Source organism: Uranotaenia lowii, chromosome 2 (assembly GCF_029784155.1).
Source record: "Uranotaenia lowii strain MFRU-FL chromosome 2, ASM2978415v1, whole genome shotgun sequence".
Lineage (NCBI taxonomy): Eukaryota > Metazoa > Arthropoda > Insecta > Diptera > Culicidae > Uranotaenia > Uranotaenia lowii.
Window position 1 is genome coordinate 370,839,011 of NC_073692.1, and position 12,949 is coordinate 370,851,959.

Sequence of the window (12,949 nt, forward strand, 5' to 3'; positions counted from 1 at the left end):
GATTGGCCGCTGTGGCGCTTCAAGCACTTGACTCCCAATTTTTTTGGTCTGTTTTGTTGCTCAACTATAATCGAGCTTTCTGTCAAAATTTGGCGAAATTTAATCAATATTTGTAAAAGTTATGTGTGATTTAATACATATCCATTCGAGAAATCGAGTAGTTTTTGATGATAAATATGTTTTATACTAAACTAGCATGAGTAAAATTATTATGAATTGAGTACTTATTTATTCAAATTTGAAGACGTCAGCTATGAAACTGAATAATTAAAATTATATTTCAATATGGGTGCACGATATATTTTTATATGTTGGTTATCCACCATGGGTGCACGGATTCGCCGCAGTTTCTGCCCAAGTATGTATTCACTTGCACTCTTAGATTATTAGGCTCGACAAATTTCCAATGCAAGTTCACTTACAGGTATTCCGGCATCCGTGTATATACCTGGCCAGCTGGCAACTGATTGAACATTCTTATTATAAGAGGAAACACATCTTACCTGTCGGCAACTTAGGGGCCGTCCATTAATGATGTCACGCAAAATTTGGAAAAATTAGACCCCCTCTCCCCCCCTTGTCACATATTGTCACAATTAACGTCACCCCCCTTTTTTTATTACGTCACGTTTTCATAACCCCCCCCCCCCCTCCTTCCGGGATAAAATTTTGAACTCTTTAGAAATTTGATTGAAAATGTATATTTATTTTAAATTTATCAGTTTTAGTCAAAGAATTGAAAAAAAGGTTACCAATTTTTAACAAGCCTTCAATCATTGCTTAAAACACATTTAAATCATTAGTCCAAAGATTATGTTGATGACCTTCCATGGGTTCGATTCCCATATCGGTACTGGGTGTTAAATGTTAACCTTAAGTTGTCCGCATCATTTATTCAGTCTGTAATCGGCTCAGACGTTGTATGTCTTTAAAAAAAAGTCGAGGCAGTAGCTGCAGCATCAGCGACGATGTCTGAGAAACCATTCAAATCTAGTTACTCTTCTTCAATCAATTCGCAATCCAAATCTTCTCCACAGGTTAGAAAAGCCTAGCATTCCTGTAGACGGACTTTCCTAAGTGTTGCAGTGGAAGTGTTCTTGTGAAATTTCTTATGTTCATAAAGTTTACGAAGTATAATTTTATTGAATTTAGGATAACATTGTTTGTTATTGTTTTGCCATTTTTTGTAACAATATGTGATGTCACGTTCAAGCTGACCCCCCCTTCCCCAATGTCACAAATTGTCACAAAAATCGAACCCCCTCTCTCCCCCTAACGCGTGACATCATTTATGGACGGCCCGTTATGGGGTTTGAACCCAAGAATTTTCTTGCAGATACAAGGAATCGAACCCAGTACGCCTGGCATACCTATACCAGACTCGCGCCACCACATCGGATGTGGATATTTCAACATGGGTGCACGGAATGGCTGCAAATTCACCGTTGTACATTATATAGAGTGAAATAGTTTTCAACTTGCTTCAAAACACAACATATTTTTGAGTTAGACATGATAGGTATTTGAAATGCAATGTTCGTCAATTTAAAAAATTTAAAGGAAAACAAATCAACGTGTACATTTGACAATGTTGATTCATTGTTTTTATTTTTACTGTTTTCCGTCGCACGACATAACTTGATGCATATAATCCCTAAAACTCACTCGGTCCATGGTAAGCGTTTTCCAATTTCTTGGATGTTGATCAGATCTTATCAGATAAATGTACGATTGCAAAAACCTGTTTTTTAATAAAAAATAAATAAATTTATTATTTCAAGATAAAATTGAAATATTTCTTTTCCAGGAATGAAAAAACGGAACTTTAAATAAAAATCGTTATTTAAATCATTCTGTCTGAACATGAAAGACGTGAACATGAAAGACTTTGGTTTAGTTAAGATTTTTAAAAATGCTTTTTAAAAATTTGCAAAAAGTCCAATATTTGATTAAAACGCGGTGAATCCGTGCACCCATAGTGAAAAAGCATGTATATAACACAAATTTTTATTTGAATCTATATAAGTCTTTATTCTTTACCTTTAGCATGCTAAAAAATTGATTTTGGATGAATAGCGGTGAATCCGTGCACCCATGGTAAATTGCTCTATTTATAGAAAAAATATGCTTCAAAACCTACATTATCAGGTATAATGTATAAGCAATGTGTTGAAAAATTTCAGATCGATGGGTGCTAGAAAACATCTACTAAAACAAAATTGAAGTGAAACCGTGCACCCATGGTCAATATCCATAGCCGTCTAACATGATTTTATAATTAGATTGATAATGGGTTTTAATTTTTTAGTTATTATTTGAAATATTCATTTTATGACATACATGCATTCGTCAACTATGCCAAAATGAGGTGATTCCGTGTACCCATGGTGAAAAAATATTTCCATTTTATAACAAAAATGATATCGAATAAATAACAAAACAATTTCAAAAGAAAAAAGTTAAAAATATTATGATAGAAAAAATTTCCCCTTTACCAGTTATTTTGACTGGTCACGGTCCGAATAGGTATATTCAATTTGCCGGTCCTTCTAGTGTTAAAGTTTGAAATTTATGCTCATTTTTACATGATTTTCTGTTTATACCAAAAAAAGAGAACCATCGCTCTTACATAAAATAACGGCAAAATCTGGTACAATCCGCGATGCCAGGTACCTAAATGTTTGACGTTTTGTAGTTAGTTAGGACAAATGTATGGCCGTTTTCAAAAGCTTTCCAAAAGTTTCCTTACTAATCTAAACTTTTCTATGCAGATCATGGTGTCGCTAGTGTTTGCTTAATAACTCCCATGAGCCCTTTTTTTCTTTGTTTAAAATTTGATACAAATACAAATTCAGGACGACTCTTCGCTCGACTATTGAGCAGTTCAGTGCACTTTTCGTTGTCGTTGCGTTTTAATTGCTTGCTGGAGCCGAAATAACAAAGAGTTGTCCTTTTCAGAACATTATTTCGTGCTTCAAGAGGCATTGTGCATCGCGGTTTTTCCAAACCTTAAATAAAGTTGCGTTCCATTGCCCGCCCATTCAAGTTGGTTATCCGGGGGCTTTCTGTTAGGGCGTGAAACACCCTGAAAACAATACCGCTGGGCTCACTGCTGGCAGCCTATCTGTCAGCCGAGCGACGCGCCAACCAGCGGGTAGATTACAACAACAACAACCAATCACTTTATGTTTTGTTCTGTAAACGTTTAGTCGCGACGTGATTTTACTATCGTCAATAAATCGTCTATTTTAATATGTAGTGTTAAGTAACTACGTATTATTTATTCTTGTATCCGTGCTACCCCAGTTTACAACACTTTCCAACATCAAAACCAAAGTAATTGCGGCCGAAATCTTAAATCGATACAAGCTGATTCCCACTGGAGTTTTCCGCATAACATGGAAAAATGAAAGCACCCGAAAACACCCGGATTGTCTCTTTCTGGTCCACTTCCAGAAGGCCGAATGATCGTTAGGCCGAACGTTCATTAGGTCGAATGAGCACAAGGCCGAATGGTCATTAGACCGAATGGACGATAGGCTTAATGGTCGCAAAGCCAAATGGTCAAATCCGGCCTTGCATCCATTTGGCCTAACTACTGATCGATAATATGTCTAAAGGCCTAGCATAAATTCGGCCCAACGACCATCCGGCCTAGTGGCTATTCGGAATAACGACCTGCTAGCATCCATTTGACCTTACGACCATTCGGCCTATCGACCTCTCGGTCTTACGACCATTCGGCCTAATAACCATTCGCCAAATGAAATTTTGAAAAAGTCCGGTCCGGCCTGGTTGCCGGTTTTTATTGGAAAAGCCCGGATTTTTCCCTGATTTATTCTCATTTTGATTCTCAAATCACACTTTGAAAAAACAAATTGAGCTATAATTTTTTTTTATTTATGCATTCGAATAGAAATTTCCTGAGCAAGTTTTATTAAAATAATCATGAAAGGTTTTTTGAAACCCTAAAATACGATTTAAAATCTGTTGATAAATTTTGATAAAAAAAAAATTTTTTTCAATCTTTTTTTCTTGATTTTTGATGAGTAATTTCTAGGTTTTGACCAAATATGCCCGGATATTGCTAGGATTTTCGTCGACCATTTTTAAATCAAATGCCCGGATTTTGCCAGGTTTTCAGGTGTAATTTCACAGAATTCCGAGCAAATTTTGATCACAGAATCTGTGTCACAGAACACAGAATTTTGAAATATTCACAGATTTCACAGATTTTTTGAATTTTGAATGGATTTCTAAAATTATAGTTTTTTGGTCAATATAAAATTTAGATTTCTTACTTTGAATTAGGAAACTATGATAAGATTTGTAATGTTTATTGGTTTTTCCCAACTAAAATGTTAAAAAGACCCAATTTTTCATGAATTTTCAATGAAATTGAAGGAAATAGCAACACAGAAAACCATAACAGAATTTTTGGGTAAAATCACAGAAATTTAGAATTTTTTTTGCTCAAAAACACAGATTTTTTTTCGGCAACCATGGCCCGGATACGTGCTGAAAAAATTCTGGCAACCTTAAGCCCGGTTTACAGTTCTTGTGAACTCGAACTCGAACGTGAACGTGAACGTGAACTCACCACAGTGAAAAAATATTCCGCAGTGAAATGTCAAATCGGTCAAATCTTCAAAATTAGTAAGAGGTTTGTTCAACTGCGGGTAGAAATTGGTTTCGATCGGAAAATGACAGATCATTCAACCAATGTTTTGATCGATACTTGTCGAACCAATGCTCAAATTTAAATTCAAATTTCTCAAAAAAACATATTGTTCTTCTTCAAAACATATTCAGCTTTGAAAACGATTGATTTAATCAAATAATCCCAAAGTTCTTATCTTTGAATACAATGAATTTAAATTAAATTTTATGAATTTAAAGTACTCCCAAAAAGTATTTATCGATCAAGTAGTAACAAGCTTTAGCGATTCGTTTCTTTTGAAAAACTTATTGAAAGGACGTTATGAATATAACTTCTACAAAATAGCCATTTTTTGTTCTTCATTAAAAATTGACAAACAAAAATTTCAAAATTGCTTTTAATAAGTGAAACAATTGAAAAGGTTTTTATTTAATTAAAATGCATCAGTACTCTTTTGTTTGTTAATTTTTCTGCTTTTCAGTTCTTCTTAAAACACATTATTTTTGAATGATTTTATAAATTTTTGTAATTATTTCCATACCTTTTCTGAAACACACATTTGAACAAAGCGGAATCTATTTTTTTATTTCAATGGAATCTGGCCATTCGATGATCTTCATTTACATTTATTCGTTGAGAAGCTCTTCCAACAGGTACATTTATTCGTCGAGAAACTCTTCCAACAGGTTCAATTAAATGATGCCCAAGCGGGTTTTAAAGTTAAAAAAAATATCGTATGCGTTTCATTTCAAACTCGTAGTATTTTAAGCCTTTAATTGCCTTCAAATGTGCTTACAAATTAAAAAACTAATTTTTTATGAAGCAAAAATTTTTCCGTCATCGGTGAATTTTTTTTCAGAATGCACATTGCCATTCGGACGTGAAAATGAACGCGGAATTTATTTTCACCACTCTTGTTCGTTTTCCGTTTTCACGTTCGCTCAGTGCGTTTACACTTCGAGCGGAATGTCAGTGAACGCGGAAAAAATATTCCGCAGTGAAAATCGGGGGAATTGAAATAAAATTAATATTAAAGGGCTTTGAACAAGGAAATCAGTTCAAAAATAATCGTTCAACCATTCCGCATCTATTCCACCTAGTTTCTCAGCCATGAAATACAGCATAGTCGAGTTTTTGAAGAATATAAGTTTTTTCATTTTCACGTTCGAAGGAACTGTAAATGCACCTTTATGCTTAACCATTAATCATCTTCACCTGGGAAGCTCGCTCCATCAGAGCGAAAGCAATCGAGCTTGCTGATTTCCTCCGCAAGCACAGCATCGATGTGGGCTTCTTGACGGAAACCCACCTAAAATCAGGCGACAGCTTCTGGTTACCAGACCACAACATCTTCCGACTTGATCACAACAGCTTCAGGGGGAGTGGTGTTGCGATCATCGTGAGCAAGTGTATCCAGTACCTTATCCTGCCACATTTCCGCTTTGTGATAGAGTCACCGGCAAAAAGACGGATTGGCTCAAGGAGCGCAGATTTTCAAGGCATATAAAGGGTGATACGGTGAAAATTTGGTCAATATCAACTTGACGTATTTTTTTAAATTTTGCATTTAAAAAACCTGAACACCCCTCATTTTGAAGGTGTGTGTGTGTAGAATGTTGCTCCTATTTTGATTTTGGAATTCACTCTTCATTTGTCAAAATGCCGTCCAAGGAAGAAGAGCAGCGTTTCAAAATTTTTCTCGCGCATCGCGAAAATCCGAGCTACTCACACGCAAAGCTGGCAAAATCGCTAAAAGTTGCCAAATCAACCGTTACAAATGTAATTAAAGTGTTTGGGGAACGTTTGTCGACAGCCAGGAAGTCTGGATTGGGGGGAAATCGAAAACCGGGAGCCGCTGAGACGACAAAGAGAGTTGCCGGTAGTTTCAAGCGAAACCCTAACCTCTCTCTCCGAGATGCCGCAAATAAGCTGGATGTATCGCCTACAACCGTGCATCGAATTAAAAAAACGAACCGGACTATCGACTTACAAGAAGGTAGTGACTCCAAATCGCTATGATAAACAAAATACGACGGCCAAAGCGCGATCCCGAAGGCTGTACACGACGATGCTGACAAAGTTTGACTGCGTGGTAATGGACGACGAAACCTACGTCAAAGCCGACTACTAGCAGCATCCGGGACAGGAGTTTTATACGGCAAAAGGAAGGGGAAAGGTAGCAGATATTTTCAAGCACATGAAACTGTCAAAGTTCGCGAAGAAATATCTGGTTTGGCAAGCCATCTGTACCTGTGGCTTGAAAAGAAGCATTTTCATAGCTTCCGGGACTGTCAACCAAGAAATTTATGTGAAAGAGTGTTTGAATAAACGTCTGCTGCCTATCCTGAAGAAACACGGTTGTTCCGTACTGTTTTGGCCGGATTTGGCATCTTGCCATTACGGTAAAAAGGCCATGGAGTGGTACGCCGCCAACAACGTGCAAATGGTTCCCAAGGACAAGAACCCTCCCAACACGCCAGAGCTCCGACCAATTGAGAAATATTGGGCTATTGTCAAGCGGAACCTAAAGAAGACCAAAAAAACTGCTAAGGACGAGCAGCAGTTCAAGGCAAACTGGCATTCTGCGGCGAAGAAGGTGGACAAGGTGGCTGTACAAAACCTGATGGCAGGGGTTAAGCGCAAGGCCCCGCAATTCGGATTTGGAAAAGCGGAAGCCTAACTTAATATTTTTCCTGAATTTTATACTAATTAAACTTGAAAAAGAAATTTAATTTGATTTTTTAAATGAACGATTTCACCGATTTACCGTATCATCCTTTAGGGCGAACCAGCCAAAGGCTGAAAGTCTCTCTAATGAAAAAAACCTGGATGTTAACCCTGATTAGCCCGAATATTGCCCAATTTTTGAGTTGAGAATTTGGATATCCGATGCCTGGATTTTGCCAGGGTTTTCGGTAAAAATGCACGGATTCGCCTGGCCCGGATACACTTAGAAAAATGCCTGGAAAGCTTATCTTAGATATTGACGGTGATTGGAAGAAAATGTGAGGTCCTTTGAAATATGAGTGACTTGTTAGAACCAATCATGAGATTTTTTTCATAACGACTAGAATAGTTTTTCCGTGCATGGATATTATATGACCGTTTTTCATGAAGAGTTTAAGCTGAAGGTGTAGGGATTGATCTGGTGATGTAGTTGAATTAGTGATTCAAGTTTCGTTTCGTCCTTGAAGTGTTGAACAGATTTTTTTTTGAAGAACTATTTTAACATGAATACTTTCCTTAAGCTGATCATTTACTATTTTAGAGAAATTTTTACGGTGAATCACCCCCTAGTAAAATTTACCAGAAGTTTGTTGAAATAAAAAAGGTTTAAACAGAACTATCCCCCTAATCTTATCTAACTCTAGGGTGGCGTTAGTCAGTAATCGATAAAACAAAGCTGACTTGCCTTCTGCTTAGTCAGCGACAGAGAGAGCACGCAAAAGATAAGCACCTAAAATGCTTAAAATGCAGCTATGTTTACAGCTTATCAGCTGCGGTGATGGTGATTGACACGACACGTCAACCAGCCACACCACAACCACCATCAAACATTGTTACCACCTGTCTTAGATAAAAAATGCAAAAATCGTTCGATAAAGTTGTTCGATTTTTGGTTTTTGTGGGAAGTGTGAGCTAAATCGCACCTTTACTTCTAAGAAATAAACTGTGTAGTCTTAGAAGTTTACTACCTTTGAAAGTTCTGAAAATAGTATAAAGTTCTTAAAAACGAAACAAAACTTACGTGTACAACTCAATTATACTAAGAGACAATGGATTTATAAAGGAATTAGCAAAACAGGTGCAAATATCGATCAGGAACTAACAGTTCTTCACAACAGTTGTCGCCGGATTGACGAACGGGACCGCCTAATCCTATTATTGTTTGCGAAACGTAACGCACCGTTGTTGTTGTGTATCAGGGTGTATGTTTTCGCTCCTGTCCTTCCTCAATTGGACCTACCTTCATACGTAGCTAGCTGATGATGACCAGAGGAAATCGAACTTTATCGAATCAGTAGTGCGATTTCGCTCGAACGGGACGTTTATTTCGATCGCAAGTGCGGTTCTGATTTTCAGAAATATTTGCAGAGAATTTGAATTCTTATTCGTCGGGATTAAGTGAAGTTATTCTTAAAAAAGTTGTGTGTTATTTCAACCGAAATGAGGTGTGTGTATTTGTGTTTTTTGTAAGAATATCTGAAGAATTTATTGAAAAATTCAGTATACACAAAAGAAGGTGATTCACATTCGTTATCTTCAACTAAGTTTGCTTATCAGTCGTCTTCAAGTGGAATCGATACAGACCAGTTTCATGAAAAGAAACCAACAAAAAAGTGTCAGTTTTGCTCGTCTAAATCAAATCAACCTACAACCTAGATGATTGATTTAAAAAAAACTTACGCAAAGTTTAGTCCTGTCGGTTCTAAACACGAATCGAAAAAAAAACTTACATATCATATCATCACAAGCAATAATTTTCACTTAAGATGTTATTGTATAAGTAAAATGTTTGTTATCAAAGGTAATTGAAAAAAAAACTGCTGTGAACCGTATCTAGAGAAGAAAACATGATACATATATCTATAGTATGTTCACACAAAACTTCGATCTGTTGAAAATAAAGTTTTTTTGTCGACTGTTTTTTTGTACCCGTTTTTTAAATGCTTTATTTATGTACTAGCTGACCCGTTGTGCTTTGCTACACCTTCCGGAAATAAATGTAATTTGTAAAAATTTATTTAAATTTAGATTTTAGAGAGCATTTTTTTGAATCAAACCTCATCATACTTCAGAACCAACAACTTTGAAATGAGAGCTGCAGCTGCAGTTCTGAATTGCAATTCAAAGATGGTATTTATTATTTACTGAAACTTGATCTCTAAACTCGTTTTTCAAGATCTGAAATTTGTACTCTGTACTCAAAAAAACCTTTTTAAATATGGTCCCTTCTTTGAAAAGCTCTATATCTTAAATTTACATGGGAGCTTTCCCATCTTTTTCAATTTTGTCCCCCACTGCTTGAAGAAGGTAGGCAAATTTAACCGGCTCGATACCCAAACAGCACTTATCATGGTATAAAAAAAAAATTTAAATTAGTTATGTATCAAATACAGTGCAAATTTCTTTTTTTCAAATAAATTTACTACGGTAAACATATAAATATTTTAAAAAAATATCAGTTGCATCACTAAATAAGTTCTCAGCGGTTTTTTTTATTTTCTCTTTGAAAGTCAAATATTTCAAAATGTAGGCAAAAACAAATTTCTAAGTTTACATTTGTCCCGTATATTGGGGCAAGTGTCAATGCAAAGCTTATTTACAGATGCGTCAGAGTAATGGCTTTAAAATCGAATGCTGTTCAAAGGGAATAACCTTCATTTACAAAGACATTTAAGAATTTTCAATAGCCGCTGCAGTTTCAACATTCGGAATACCCCTTCTGGTCTTTCCAACATATTGAATCGTTTTGAAGATGAATTTCTTAAAAGTTCGACGTTTGCCCTTGCCCCACCGTGTAAGTTGACAGAAGGGAATATTGATTTTAACATTTTAAGGGTAAACTAAAAATTTCTCTTAAAAATTTTGCGTCCAGTTGAATATCAGTTCTAAAGTCTCGCTTTTCAAAAACGAAGCGGATCAAAAGTCTCTTTTTTGCAGCCATGTAACACAAAAACACTTTTCATGTTAAGTACGTACTTGAATTGGTATGTAAGCAAAAAGTACGATAGTTTTTTCAGAATTATTTAAAATAAATAGCTCCCATTTTCATTTCTAAATTCGTTTCAGTTGTGTATTTGGGCCGAAGTAAAAATTTCTAGAAGAAAACATTTTTTTTAATTTTTTTTAACAGAAAAAGTTGAACGTTCTAATGTTCCTTGAATGAAAAGTCGAATGCTACCTACATTAACACGAACTAAATATGGAAGTATTTTTGCAAATCTTTCAATTGGTTTTGATTTGATTGATAAAATACCAATTCGTGTCACATCTAGGCGTACAAATAAGCAAGAAAAAAACACATCTAGGTTGCATATCGCCCCACGTGTTTGAGAAACAGGCGCCTTATTGTTAAATTTTCCAGCAATCAATGAACAGTGTGCTTTGGTTACTATCCTCTTGCGACGACGTTTGTTCGCCCATGGAGACGAAAAACAAACCCCTCAAAGAAAATATGCTTGGTTGAGAAATACGCGCCAAAATATTCCTACTGATCAGTATGCTATGCCTGGGTTAATTTCCTTTTTCGACGTTGGCGACGACGCCTCGACCATCGAGACGAAAAAACAAACCGCCCAAAGGAAAAAAAAATCTCCAGAAAATGGATGTCATGACTTTAATTTGTTTCGAAAAACTACAAATTTTGTATGGAAGCCTCTCCTTCCTTAAGTCAGATGGAGTTTTGACTATTACAGAAACCATCCCCGGCCTCAAAGACCCTCAGATGCCAGTTTTGACGGTGATCGGTTCAGTAGTTTCCGAGTCTATAGGGAACAGACAGACAGACAAACATTCATTTTTATATATATAGATAAAATTTTCTTTAGAGCCGCATAAGTTTTTTTTAAGACTACTTGGCTTCAGCTGATCCTAGATAAGCCTACTGCTATTTTCCGTGACAAGAGCAATTGAAACAATAAAACAAAAGGAAATAATTAAAAAAAACACAAAAATGATCAATAAAACACTCTTTGTCATTTCTTTTGGTTACGATTGCACTCTAATTCTCCTTGACTCAGATTTGAAGGAAAACAATTCAAAATGCGCCAAAACTGGGAAAACTCAAATTTTGATTAGAACGCCACAACTCAGAAATGAATTGTAGGGGTTTTCGCGAATTTTGAGTTATTTTTAATCAGGCGTTTTTAAAGAGCGTCTGAACCGTCTGAGCCAAAATAACTCAAAATTTCTAAAATTTTGACTCGGTTTCGGAAGGGATTATAATTTTTTTAAGAAATAAATTGAAAAAAATGTCTGAAAATTAATTTATTTCCCGTCGTTTATTTTGCACCGAATTTGATGTGTGACAACAATTATTGGTACAATTATCACGACTGTTGCTGTACGTGTATCCTGCCTAACCTTCCGGTAGTACCGATCCTGGCTGTTCTTCAGGTGATTAGATTGACCCGATCGCCGCTTACTCCTCGACCACGCCAACTTTTGTCGCTGCCACTTGCCGTCATAGGCGACTCGGTCCATACTATTTTCGCGGCAAATGTTCCTCCACCTCGACTGTTTGCCCTCGGAGGGAAGGGAACCTGCCGCTGTCATCGTCTCCATCATTGCCACCATCGAAATAGTCGCTCTGGCTCGAAGTAGAATTGCTGCGGATGGGAACAAGATTCCTCTGCGGCATCCGGCAGGAACAGGCATTGAGAGGAAAAGCTAGATTGAGTATGGCTGAAAATTAACAAAACTCGTGAATTTTAAAATCTTACCCGTTGTCGTTGCTTCCGTAACGATTGCTATAAGAAAAGATAAATTAGTTGAATTTTTCATTTGAAATCACATCATTATTATCTGAATTTTAAATACACTGTACTTACTATTATTTTTTCGTCAACTACACTCCAAGCGTCGCATTAAAACAATAATTTTGTGTTTTGGATCTCTCTGAGTTGTTTTCATCTATTTTGCTCGAAAAAGTGTGCGTCTTTGCTAAGTCCCAGGATTTGGAACTCGCTAGATGAAAACAACTCAAAATTTTGAAGGATTCCCACTCAGTTGTTTTCGTCTTCATACATAGTGCGACTCCTGAATCGAAACAAATCAGTCTCTGAATAATTTAAAATTACCGTGTGGAAAATCAAAGTGACTTTCAGTGGCTGCCCTTTCATTTAACACTTCTAGCCAGCTCTAATCTGTTAAAAACATATTTGAAAAATTAGAACAATAGGTAGGTAGTGAATAGGGGTGCCTGGTTTCAAAGTCAAAGACGGGTGACCTGAAAAGCTGATTTGCTCATATTGTAATCTAACTCTCCAGAACTTGTTAGAATATCCACGTTAAACTTGAAAAAAAAAGCAGCCGGATCGAAGTGATCTCGTTCGAAAACTTTGATTACTTTTTTTTCTGATTTTCTTCATTTTCTTATGCTTTATGTTATTGGTGACTCTGAAGTTTCCCCAACAATATTCCGCCTATATCCAATCATATTGATGATTGATTTTCGACCAACTATATTTATTAAATATTCAACTATATTTGTATGATTGCTTTTATTCATTTAACTATAAATATGATAGGTTCAACTCCAATTGCATGATTGATTCAATCTTTAAA

General features: G+C 36.1%; 1 protein-coding gene across 12 annotated transcripts in view; it reads left to right on the plus strand.

The window, feature by feature from the left end:
- Positions 1–12,949, plus strand: part of LOC129750070 (huntingtin-interacting protein 1) — an 85,125-nt gene that overhangs the window by 29,966 nt on the left and 42,210 nt on the right. The window contains exon 1 of one of the 12 annotated variants that reach the window (XM_055745273.1): positions 8,675–8,832. The exons of 10 other annotated variants lie outside the window; for them this stretch is intronic. The gene's annotated coding sequence lies outside the window, so the exon portion shown is untranslated. Of the gene's footprint in view, positions 1–8,674; positions 8,904–12,949 lie in introns of those variants that run through there. One more of the 12 variants, XM_055745274.1, reaches the window with a different exon arrangement.